Raw genomic sequence first — 12600 nt, forward strand, 5'->3', positions numbered from 1 at the left:
ATAAATCAAAATGCCAGAGTCTAAAACGAGCAAGAATTCCAATTGCTGACTATGAATATTTGAATACAGCACTACTTTCTAATTGCTTCACTTGCTACAGAGAGAAATAAAACTGTGAGACTGTGAAGTGTATAAAGGATTCTACCGCTCTCCCGGGGCTCGGAGACCCACAGATTGGAGAAAGTAAGTGAGTGTCTTTCTGACCATTGAATTCCTCACTCTCACTGCAAGTTAGAAAGCTCTAAGGACTTTAATGAAACCAGTCTGCACGTCCTAAGAGAGTACTGAAACAGCTGGAGAGACAGCGCCACCTCGTGTCCACCTAAAAAAACTCCCTGGCAATCATCTTTGCGGAAATTGGCCCCAGTAACTTCCATGAAATAGGGCAAAGAAAATAAATCCATCAAAGCCGACTGGATAACAGAGAGAAATGCCAGCTGAAAGCATTTTTGACTGTTGATGACTTCAAAATCCAGGAAACTTAATCCTAGCCTTATGTTTCTTTCTCCGTGCCCAAAAGGCAGCCGAGCTCGTCACTAAACCAGGGGAGGTGAAACAGGTCACTAAGTTTATAATGTAGTTGGTTACTGGCTTTCATTTTTTCTCTGCATCCTGGCAGCAGGATACAGGCAGCTTGTTATAACTTAGAGGGGGCTCCTGGAAAGCCTGCTTGCTGGGTGTATTTCTGTAGGTGTGGGCTCACTGGGAATATTATTACCTCATGGAGTCACGAGTTTAATAGCATTTCTTCCACTTCATTCAGCACAGCACCAAGTTACAGTGACTCTGGCTGCAGCACATTGCAGACACACATTGTTCCCTGCAGCATCACGTCTTCACGGTCCCATGTGGGTCCCAACCGCGCTGCCTGCTCTTGCACACATGCGCCATTCTCACACCTGCAGGCTCTTTGGCGGGGTCTTCTCCACCTCCTACATCCCTAGCTGGTTTGCACCTCTCTCTACCCCTTTTCTCTCCCTTATTCTCCTACCTCCCTCTTCCCGCCGCCTTTCCTTCTACTCTGTCATAATGACTATCATTTGTGGCACCTGCCATCGCTTTGCACATCATTTGCCACTTGAGATATTTCTGCGTCTGTCTCGCAGCTTAGGAGACTGTGGCTCCTGGAGTTGAACACAATCAGGGGAGAGGAGTGCTCTGCTCTCCTCATGCCGCTTGCAGTCTCCTGAAGTCCTTGCCACCGAGGGAGCTTCACTAGCAATTACACTCCTGACCACCCGATGCCCCTCTGGCTCCTCTTAGAAGAGGAGAGGAGTGATTTCATCACCTGGTGAGTTCCTAAGGAGAACAGGGTTTGTGCAGCGCAGTCCCCAATGCCCTGCCCCCTACAGGAGTGAGGCCACCTGCAGACAGCCTGCATCTGGTGCACCTGTTCCTTCTCCCCATCTGTACATTTCACAGGGCCACTCCATCCCTGTGCTGCAGAGGAATGGGTGGGGGAGGCTGTCCAATCTGGAGGCTCAGGGGTGGGGAAGCCCACCCCACAGATAGAAACCATGACCTCCACCATCAACCCTGTCAGTAATGAAGGTATTTTCATTTCCCACCTCTCTTGCTGCAGACCTTTCATGTGTTCTTCACTGGGACACCTTGAACTCTTAACACTTAGGAAAACATTTTTTTTCTAATCCAGAGCAGAAAGTTTGGAAGTTTAAATTCTAACTTCACATGATTCAACACCAAATGAGGTTTTTTTTTTTTCTTTTTTAGTTCAGAACCAATTTGCTGTGATGTAGAGAATGTTCTGGATTGGCGATCAGAAGGTACGGGCTCTACATAGGGCTTGGAGCTTTCCAGCTTTGCAACTTTGAGTGAGAACCTGCTCTAGGCTTCGGTTTCCCCATCATGGCTTCTGTGATTCCAGGATCAAGAGTTGGCCATTTAGAGGTACCAAGAACAGGTGATGCTCACTTTTTAAGTCCTTCATCTACTTGAAATGAGCTACTGCTTGTTTAACTTTTCTCTTTTTGGAAAAGTTAATGCTTTTTCCAGAGACAGCAAATTCGTGGAGCATTTGTCTAGGACTCCCCCCAAATCCCTTCCCCTTCCCCCAGCCTCTATCACAGTTAAGAACAAGCCTCAGGCCTTCTTTATTTGTTGTTATTCACCCCGAGCATGGAGCTGCCAGTATGTTAGATTTTTTTTTTTTGAGCCCAAAATTGGGACACTTGGATTAACAAATTATTTTCTATTTGACTTGTAAATTTGTCCCAAAGTTACCCGCTTTGAATCACATCGAGGTATGCATTTACTACTTTGGCTTTATTGAGAAGAATGACATAATGTGAATTGTGGAGAAACTGTGGAGCTTAAAGTCACCTATAGGAAAGTAGAAGAGGCAGCAGTTCCATGGCCTCTGTTTTGCAAAGACAGGCAAGAATAGGAGGTGAGAAAGGGATGCAGTTTGTCCCCTCCCAACTGCAGCCTCACTCTTCACCTCAACCTCACTCTAGTTTTAAGTTATTTTAGTACCATTTTGAGTTATTATTTCCCTTGAAATAATTACTTGCTTCCTAAGACCTTGATACACTGAACACTACCCATACCAGATACAATCTACATTCTGAGTGGCCAACACCATATTTTCATCCCAAGTTCAAGTCCACCTCTCTTGCCACAGAAAAGAATGGGCTCTGTCCTGGACTTACAGGCAAGGGAAGAATTGGAGTGGAATGTGATTCATGGGATGCATGTTGGTTTTGATGCCATTCTAGAAAATTGACAGATATTGGCTCCTTTGTTCCTCCTTCTTTTTTCTTTGGTGAATTCATTTCTCCTCTCTGGTTAATGCCATCTATATGCTGTTAATTCAAAAACTGGTATCTCCATCCTGGACATGTCCTCCAAGTTGCAGACACACACACACACACACACACACACACACACACACACACACACACACAATATATATATATATATATTTATAAATATATATGCATATGATTATTGCCTCATCAGGAGGAGGAAACATTTGGATGCCTGACAGGAATCGCAAAGTTAGTAATCCCCAAACTAAGCTCCAGATATTTTCCTCCCAGGTCTGCTCTTTCCTAGCCTTCTTCATCTTTCATCTCAAAAAGTGGCTTCTTTCTGGCAGCTTGGGCCAAACCTTGGAGCCGTCTTGGACTGCTCTCTCTCACATCCCATATCTGATCTGTCACCAAATCTGGTCATCTCCACCTTCCAATTATACCCAGGTTTTGATCATTTTCTTTGCTTTCCCTGCTGCTACCTTGGTCTCAGCTGTCCACATCTGTTGCTTGGACATCTACAGTAGCCCCTAGCCAGTCTCCCTTGCTGCCTCCAATCCCTCTCAGCCCAGCAGCTTACATGATCCTGTTAAAACACATCAGATCATAGCACTCTGCTGAAAACCCTTCTGATGGCTGTCTATGTCATTCAGAGTAAAATCTGCTACATTGTACTCTTAGCTGCCTCTATTTCCTCTCTGCTCTCATCTCCTCATTCTGTTTCTGCCGCATTGATCTCTCTGCTTTTCTTTTTGCTAGGCATGCTCTCGCCCCGCATCTGTGCACTGACTGGGTCCTCTGCATGGATGCTCTTTCCTTGGAGTCCATGTCGCTCACGCCCCACCTCCTGCAGCTCTTTGCTCCAATGCGTGGCCCTCCTCTGGCTATTCTAAAATTGCACCCCTCACCACCAATTGTGTCCTTGCCACTATCTCTGCTTTATGCCCTTTGCATTTATTACTGTTTAATATACTCCGTATGCTACTTATTTATACTGTTTTCTCCAGAAGAAGGCAAGCTCTGTTAGGATGGGGTTATTCCCAGCTATGTTCCCAGCAAGTAGATCCAGGTGCTCAGTGAATATTTGTTGAATAATTGAATGAAGATGAGGGACAAATTGCAGATGAGGAGGAGAAAAGGGATGATGTAAGTGTTTCCCCTCATGTGGGCATCTGGAGATTGAGCAGGCAGTCACTCATTTCAGCAACGGCAGGTGGGCTTGTGATGGGGTTGGGAGGAGGAAGGAGACTCACTGGAGTGTCCTGCTCCAATGGGAGTTAACTCAAAACAGGACCATGTTCAGAAATCAGAAGCGATATTACTAGAGGTTTATTTTCTGCTTAGAGTTATTATTTAACTTCATTTGATTGAACAGACATTTACTGAGTAACTGCCTTGCCAGAGTGCTGGAGGCTGAGGGTACAATGGTCTCTGCTCTCATGTAGAGTAAGACTGAGGTGATAAATTCACATATAAATAGATCCTTCAGTATGGAGCAGTGCGTGCAGTGCTGAAGCACTCCATCCAGGGTCTACACTTCCTCCTAGTCTCTTCAGTCACTTTCTCCTTTGAATGTTTACCAGCTTGTGGAGGAGAGTATATCTGGACTGGCAGGGGGGGAAGGGAGAAACTGTGTGCATTTACTCAAGAAGCACCTCATGGATGAGAACCCTCAGGAAAGGTAATCGAGGACAATCATTGCCATATAATACTTTGATGGCCTGACCCCCTGTATTAAGGACTTACTGTTTACTTTGAATACATTTTAGAAATTTTCAGTGCCTAGTAACTCCTCTCTGCAAAGGGAAATTAATAAACCCTTCCTTCCACGAGAGGAGTAGTTTAGGGTGTGACTGGGTGAGCCTGTCTTCACCTTGATTCCTGTGAGTAACCTGCAGCTCACCCCTGCTCTGTCACAGCGTCATTTTGGGGTGTGGTTAGTCGTTTGTCTCTTCTGTCCTCTCTGGGAGACTGAATTCCTTCTTTAGCGGTTGGCTGGGCACACTGTGGACAGGGAAACTTCCTGAGCAAAACCAGAAGTATTTCTATGACTTGGTGTTTGAAACAAAGACAGCGCTTTGTTGAGAATGAAACATCCTCTTTGGGATTGAGTCTGCTTTTCTCAAGGGTTACTTTGAGCTCAAATGCTTAATCATCCTTCCTCCAGGTGCCAGAGATAATTTTTCCAGAAGGACTTTCCAGGCGTTTCTTCCCCACCACCCACAGTCTGGATCAAATGCCTCCTTCATGTGCCTCTAGCACCCCAAATTTCCTTTGTTCCAGCCCATCCAGAGTCAGACCAAACTTTTAGATGGAGCACAGTCCTCAGTACAGATAGAAGTCTGCCCAAGGCTTCTGACATCAGCCGTAAGTTTGGGGGTCTTTGGGGGTACCCTCACTTTAGACCTGCTGGCTACAAATTTAGGGGTCTCCATCCCTCAAGGCCCCCCCAGGCTTGATGATTCACTAGAGAGACTCACAGAAATCCCTGAAAACGCTGTATTTAACCAGGAAGAAGTCTGGGAGGTTTCCAAACTTGAAGCTTCCAGTGTCCTCAGGGATGTGTTACCTTCCCAGCAATGAGTAACAATGCACAGAGAGTATTGCCGAGCAGGGAAGATCTCCCAAGCTCAGCTTCCAGAGTGTTAACTGAGGCTTCTTTACATACACTGATTGATTCGATCATTGGCAGGCAGCTGAACTCAGTCTCCAGGCCTCATCCTTTCCCTGAAGGTCAGGCTGATATCTTAAGACTCATGCACCAACCTTCTAATCATACCGTTGGTCTTTTTGGCGTGGCCAGCCCCAGTCCTGAGTCATCTTGTTAGTGTCAGCTGCAGGTGTTGTCTGAGGGGTGCATCATGAATAACAAACATTCCAATCACTCAGAATCCCAAGGGTTTAGAGGTTATCTCCCCGGATCTGGGGACACAGGCCAGCCAGACTCTTTATTACACACAGTCCCTCCCACACTGTATTAGTGCATTTTTGTCTGTCTCTCTAATTAACCTCTTGAGGGCAGGGAATATGCTACCTTGTTCATCATTGTCTTTGTATTTAATGCAATGTAGATACAAAAAAATTGCCATATGAATGTGAAATAAAAGCAATTATTGGACAGATTTTATTCTGGCATTTATTTCAAACCATTACCATTAGAGAATTGCTCAAATCCTAAGGCAAGTATAGTTAAGGCAATTGTCCTGGTCTGGAATTTCTTTGTGTTTTATTTGGTTCCCTTTAGCCTACTGATTTTCTCCTAGATCTCGAGGTGGTCCACTCCTCACACTGATCCAAGCCACTTCCAGTCAAAATAACTAACTGTTTTCTTATACTGATATCAATATGCAGAGAGACAGTGTGGAGATTAACAGAGCCTCCATCAACTGTATTTACATAGCTCAAGTTCTTAGCTACTGCACAGATCTTTGCAAATGCTGGAACAATCAGTTTCCTTTCTTAAATGCTCACTCTGCAAGAAACTATCTGCTTTATTTGTTTTAATTCTTTTTGCTGCTATGGTGTAGCTAAAGTAATGCTGACATGTGGCAGGGAGGTTTCAACTGCTGTAACTTCCATTGAAATGAAAGCTACTTCCAGGCTTTATTATAGTCACTTTGTAAGGCAAAAAGTTTTCCCCATCTTTATGAGTCAAAGTACCTTTGTTCTGTGATTACCTTTTATGCTGCATTGTTAAATGTCTCCGTGGCTACCCAAAACACCCCTTCTCACTGGCTGTGGTAATCTATGATTCTAGCTTTAACCATTTTGTGCCAATGACTTTGTAGAGTATACACTGAGGATAATGGTAGAAAATGGGGGCAAAGGGGAATTAGACTATGGAGGAGCCATGGAAAGAAAACCATCCCTCTGGCCAGGCGTGGTGGCTGACGCCTGTAATCCTAGCACTTTGGGAGGCCGAGGCAGGTGGATCACAAGGTCAGGAGATTGAGACCATCCTGGCTAACACGGTGAAACCCCATCTCTACTAAAAATACAAAAAGTTAGCTGGGCGTGGTGGCATGCGCCTGTAATCCCAGCTACTCAGGAGGCTGAGGCAGGAGAATCGCTTGAACCCAGGAGGTGGAGGTTGTAGTGAGCCGAGATCACGCCACCGCACTCCAGCCTGGGTGACATGGCGAGACTCTGTCTCAAAAATAAAATAAAATAAATAGAAAACCATCCCTCTGAGGGGCTCTAGCAGGGAAGGAAGAATAGCTGCCAGCCATGAATACAAGGTGACTCTCCTGCTCCAGTAGGGGCTACTGGCATGTTCCCTGATAAGAGTTCCATGATGCCAACTGTGAAGTGGCATTTGCTTGCCAGCTGCAGAGCATGCATTCTTCCTGGACTTTGGCTTGCCCCTGAGTCTAGGAGACATTTGAGGAATGGGTGATGGGAAGAGGCAGGTGCTTTGTTGGGATGAAAGGAAAGCATTTAACCATTGTTGGCCTCATCTCAGGCTCCAATGCAAAGCAGCATCCGCATGAAGAGTTAAGACAGCTTAAGAACAGCTTAAGTATTCCACATTCTTTCCAGAAATTTTAGAAAATAAAGATAAGCAAAAGATGTTCTTATCCTTATATAACACTATAAAATATATGAAAAGGACCTGGGCTCTATCCAAGGTCATCAAATGTTCAAAGTCCAACTCTTGGAGAACCCGTGATGTGAGGGACCACGCTGATCCTTTTCTTCTTTTCACTTCTCTTTCTCTTCCTGTCCCCTTTGATACAGAACAATGCGAATATTGAGACAATGGGTCAGGCTACATGGCTTTTACAGGGCACACGCTGCTGGCTTGTGGTGTGCCACCTGAAGGGATGACAATTCTGTGACAGGCAGGGCTGAGGGGAGCCCAGGTCCCGGGCCAGATCCAACCCCTGGTGGAAACGCGCACTTGCTATTGTGTGTGTGTGTGGAGTAACAGTGACATCCTGTGGCCAGTCTGGTTGATCTAAGTGGCTCCTTTATAGATAAAGAAGACCGTTTTGTCTGCACTGAAAGGTGTGCATGCACTTTAGACAATGCACAAAAGAAAGAGGCAGTGCAGAATCGCCACCGCGAGCCTTCCAGCAGCTCGTTTTCAGCAGCTGTCTCTAACTTAGGTGGGGGAGATTCTTGGGACTGAGATGATGTCTGTTTCTATGCTTGATCAATTTAAATGTTACCATTTGAGTGTGGGGTGAGCCATAATAGTAACTGGGAGAACAGTGTGAGAAAATAGTGATAGGGAAGAGAAGAGCTTCTCTTTGTAAGACAGCCCTGTGGATTAATGCAGAATATAATGTGTTACTTTAAAATGCCTAAGTTGCTTGACATTTAGTATTTTATTTTTACAGTTTTTGGATGAAATAACTTCATTTTGACCTTATTTAAAGCAGAGGAGGGAGGGGTTGGAGAAGAAAACAACTCTGGTCTGAAGTTGTTCTACATGCTTACATAACCTGCAAACTATGTGCTTGGCTGGGCTTATCAGGGGCTGGGGAGTTTTGTGATTCCAAATCTCTAATGTGTAACCTCCCATAGTGTTAAATGGAGGTGAGGTGGAACCCCACTGTCACCTGGCTTGGCCATGATGAATGAGCCCTGTCAGGCCCATTGTCCGTGGGAACGTCCAGCACCGCACCCTCAATCTTCTTGTTTCTATCAAAAAGATGCCATTGCCCCCAAACATGCCTCAACCTGGCTCTTTCCTGGGTGTTCCCAGGGCCGCTGCTTACGGAATAAAGGCAAAGGCAGCTTGGAAGTAAAGAATTCACGCTAGGGAGTTACACAGACCTGGGTTCTAATTCCACCTCACCACTTGCTGGCTCCGAGACCTTGGGCAAATGCATTAACTGCCTGGAGTTCCACATTCATCAACTGCAGGACGGGGTCCATAATAAGTGCTTTTTTTCTTGGGATGTTGTAATGCATTTTAAATATATGCAACAATGCAGGGTCACCAGTGCACCTTGCCTGGGGCCCAGTTGGAACTCACACAGGTGAGCTTCTGCTACTGCTACTGTTGTAGACAGGCTGGTGTCCAGGGCTGAAGGCTAGTTGGGAGGAAGGCTCTCTGTCCCCTCTTCACTGAGATTCAGCAATAAGATCTCTGTGGTTGTTTGTTGAAGCAGGTTTGGGTTGAGGGCATAAAAGGCAGAAGTACATGTGTGTTGTGTTGTGTGTGTGTTTTGTGTGTGAGCTGTGCGTGTGTTGTATGTGTTTTTGTGTGTTGTATATGTGTAGTATGTGTGTTTTGTGTTTTTTGTGTTGTATGTATTTTTTGTGTGTTGTGTGTATGTGTGTATGTTTTTGTGCATTGTGTGTGTTGTGTGTGTGTGTGTGTCATTTGTGTGTTTGTGTGTGTTTTGTGTGTGCTGTGTGTATTGTGTTTTTTGTGTGTTGTGTGTGTTTTGTGTGTTTTTTGTGTTGTGGGTATGTGTGTGTTGTAGGTGTGTTGTGTGTGTGTTGTGTGTGTTGTATGTGTGGTTTGTGTGTGTTTGTGTGTTTTTTGTGTTGTGGGTATGTGTGTTTTTTGTGTTGTATGTTTTTTGTATGTTTGGGCTATGTGTGTGTTGCATGTGTGTTTTTTGTGTGTTGTATGTGTTTTGTGTGTTGTATGTATGTTCGTGTGTGTTGTATGTGCTTGTGTGTGTTGTGTGTTTGCGTGTATTGTATGTGTGTGTTTGTGTGTGTTGTATGTGTGTTTGTGTGTGTTGTATGTGTTTGTGTGTTGTATGTGTGTTGTATATGTGTTTTTGTGTGTGTTGAGTGTGTTTGTGTGTGTTGTGTGTGTTGTGTGTGTTGTGTGTGTGTTGTGTTTGTGTGTGTGTTGTGTGTGTTGTATGTGTGTGTTGTGTGTGTGTGTTGTATGTGTGTTTGTGTGTGTGTGTTGTGTGTGTGCTGTGTGTGTTTATTGGCCCATTCTTGCTGAAGCTCAGCATGAGCATGTTGCCACAGGAGGGTCAGATGTAAGGGCTACCCAGAGGTGATCTATAACACTTCCGATAGGAAAAGAAGAAATAAAACAGGGAAGGAATAGGAGTGAGGTAGCCAGGAAAATGCCAATAAAAGAAGGAAATGTAGGGGATTAGTGGAAATGAGGCTTTCAGCATTGAGAATTCTCCCAGGCCATTTTAAAGTTCTCCAAAATCATGATAACTTAATTCCTGTGTCAATAAGGGTTTCACACACTTTTTGTCTAATGGCAGAAGAAAGGACAAGGCGAAAGATTCCTTCCACAGGGCACAAATTATGCGTTTTGAGTTCTTGAGTGACTTAAGTGAGAGTATTAAAGTGATGGCTTGTGGCTGACCTACTCTCCTTCTAGTTGATCAGCCAACTGTGTGGAAGAAATTGATGATTTCTCAGTCCCCCTTAAGAGCACACGGCCTGTTTCCTAAGCTTCTCCCCTGCTCTTGTCCTCGTCTCCCTCTGTCTTTCTTAGCGGCTCCCAAATTTTGGAATGACTCTTGGCCTACACAGATGGCGTTTACTGACTTTGTCTCAAAACCTTTCTTGCCTTCCAATTCTGTCATAAGTTTCTTTATGCCTTATGGCAGCCGCCCTGTTTTACAAGTTTCTACTTGTGCTTGTGGCAGATGGATTTCCCACACCCTGGCTGGAAAAGACAATGAATGTGTTTGAGGATAGGTTTTTTAGGTGTCAATAATGATAACGGGAAAATGTCACAGTACCTATTGGAGACAGACTATGAAATTACTATACTTGGGATCCCCAGGGAAAAGAAAAAAGAAGAGTTGAAATCCTCAGAGGGTATTTGAGAGGCATCTTGGCTTGAAGACTTGACTGCTGTGACTTGGGAAAGCAGAGAAATAAAGCAAACCAAGTTTTTTACTTGCTTGGCTGGAGGTTTGTTTATCCTGATCATGTGAAGCCTGAGCCAGCAATTCCAATGATTTTAACTGCCCCTCGATGCTTCTCTGCATTTGGGCAGGGGAACTATTAGAATGGGCCAGTTAGCTCCTACTATGATGGGTGCAGGACACAGATTTCTCTTGGGAAACCAAAGCTTGAGGTTCCTGATAATATGAATAACAAAGCTAATTACACTTCAAATTATGTTTGAAAACAAATTAAACTCAGTTTTATACACTAATATTTACACCTTTAACTATTCGGCCCAGAAGAGTAGAGCAGTTCCAGGAAGGGCTTTGTGTAATCAGTTAATGCTCATATAGAAAGCTCCAGGGCAGCCCAGGGATGATGTGGGCACGTTCCAGTTGGCACCTTTCCTCTGTATCCTGCCTCTCGCTCTCTTCTTTCCCTTCTCATTCCCACACTACTACTTCCCAGTTTAATAAAAAGAGAGGGGGCTGAAGAGGCGCTGATGGGCAGGTGGCTCTTATGACGTTCCATCCCCTCCTTCTTGTGTCTTTGTCTCTGCAAAGATGTAGCCGACATTAAAGGGGATCAAGAGAGGGATCCCCTCTCCTGCTGGGCCCAAGTGAGTTGTGTTCTGACTTGTCTTCTGAGTGTCAGCCAGGATGCTTTTGGTTCCAAGGGACAGAAACCTCCATTCCCACTGGGTTAAGCAATAAAACACAATTTTTGGCTCCCGTATTTGCATAGTCTGTAAGTAGGGTATCTTCAGGGTGTCTCCAATGGTCCAAAAGCATAAACCAGGACCCAGTCTCTTTCCTTCTCTCTGTTCCAGCTTTTACATTATCAGCTTCATATTAGGACTGGATCCCTTCACAGTCACAGAATAGGTGCCAATGCCATTGGTGTGGCAATGTAACTCATTATCCATGAAGAGACAGAGAGAGAGAGAGAAAACACAAGTGAGCTCTTTTTTTTTTTGTGGGGGTGGGGGCTGGGGGGTGGGAAGAGATGTCTCAAGACCATGAAAATAAACCCCAGGCATTTCTTTGCTGAATTAATTTAAGTTCTATATCTCAACTAATTGCTAAATTGGATGTCTAGGGAGTGTTGGGTGCTAATTGGCTTATGCCAACAAGACCTAGCCCTGGAGCTGGAGGAGAAAGCAGGTGGGTAGAGAAGGAGAGGTGGCTCAAATAACATGCTGCTACTCAACGTGGAAGAGATGCCCATTACCTGTTCTTATTCCTTCTAAATAAACTCTACTTCATCTTCATGATCCAGTGTGATAACCCATTGATCTGTCATGTACGTAATACTAGGATTGGCAGGTATTGGCTTTATGAAATCAGTAACCTGTATTGTTGGTTATTTGTTTTGTATCCACAGAGGCTCCACAACTGTCTCCATTCAGGGCGGTTGTGTGCCTGGACATCTTTGGTACTGTCTATGCGCAGGGTCTCAGTAACTTAGCAAAGGATCAAAGATAGTGCTTTTCTTCTTCACCTAACTGTGGTAACATTTTCCTGGAACAGAACTGACATCCTAAGCGTGAAGCTTATTGGAATCTGGTAGGATGATAAAGGTATATATGCCACATGTTGGAAGTTTGAGTTAGAGAAATTTATTCTGTTCCGGAGTATCTGCTTGAGATATGGGCCATTGGCAGAGCAAAGCTGCCTCTTTAGACAGTGTGCTTCTCTGGGTTGAATTGGATATTTTATCAGTTCCTTTCTCTCCTTCCCCTTCTGTTACTTTATTTTGTACCAGAAAAGAGAAGGAAATCAATCCACTAGCACATCTGTGTTTAAATAGGTTTGGTTGTGAAACTTACAAGTGTACCAGGGACTGCATCTACTTCCTGCTGGAAAGCACAGAGGATGAGAAGAATTCTAGCACCAAGGCAAAAATAAAATACAGATTATCATTATTAAGTGCTTACATGGTTTACTAATGAAGCAAGTGAGAAGTGTCAGTTTAAATTTCCGCTATCACGTGGCAG

General features: G+C 44.5%; 1 long non-coding RNA gene across 2 annotated transcripts in view; it reads left to right on the forward strand.

Moving 5' to 3' along the window:
- Nucleotides 1-12600, forward strand: part of LOC104003108 (uncharacterized) — a 110311-nt gene that overhangs the window by 35891 nt on the left and 61820 nt on the right. Inside the window, exons 7-8 of one of the 2 annotated variants that reach the window (XR_010152060.1) lie at nucleotides 101-183; nucleotides 1732-1921. This is a non-coding gene — a long non-coding RNA (uncharacterized LOC104003108). The remainder of the gene's footprint in view (nucleotides 1-100; nucleotides 184-1731; nucleotides 1922-12600) is intronic. The other variant, XR_010152059.1, reaches the window with a different exon arrangement.

The sequence above is a fragment of the Pan troglodytes genome, chromosome 17 (assembly GCF_028858775.2).
Source record: "Pan troglodytes isolate AG18354 chromosome 17, NHGRI_mPanTro3-v2.0_pri, whole genome shotgun sequence".
NCBI classification, from domain to species: domain Eukaryota; kingdom Metazoa; phylum Chordata; class Mammalia; order Primates; family Hominidae; genus Pan; species Pan troglodytes.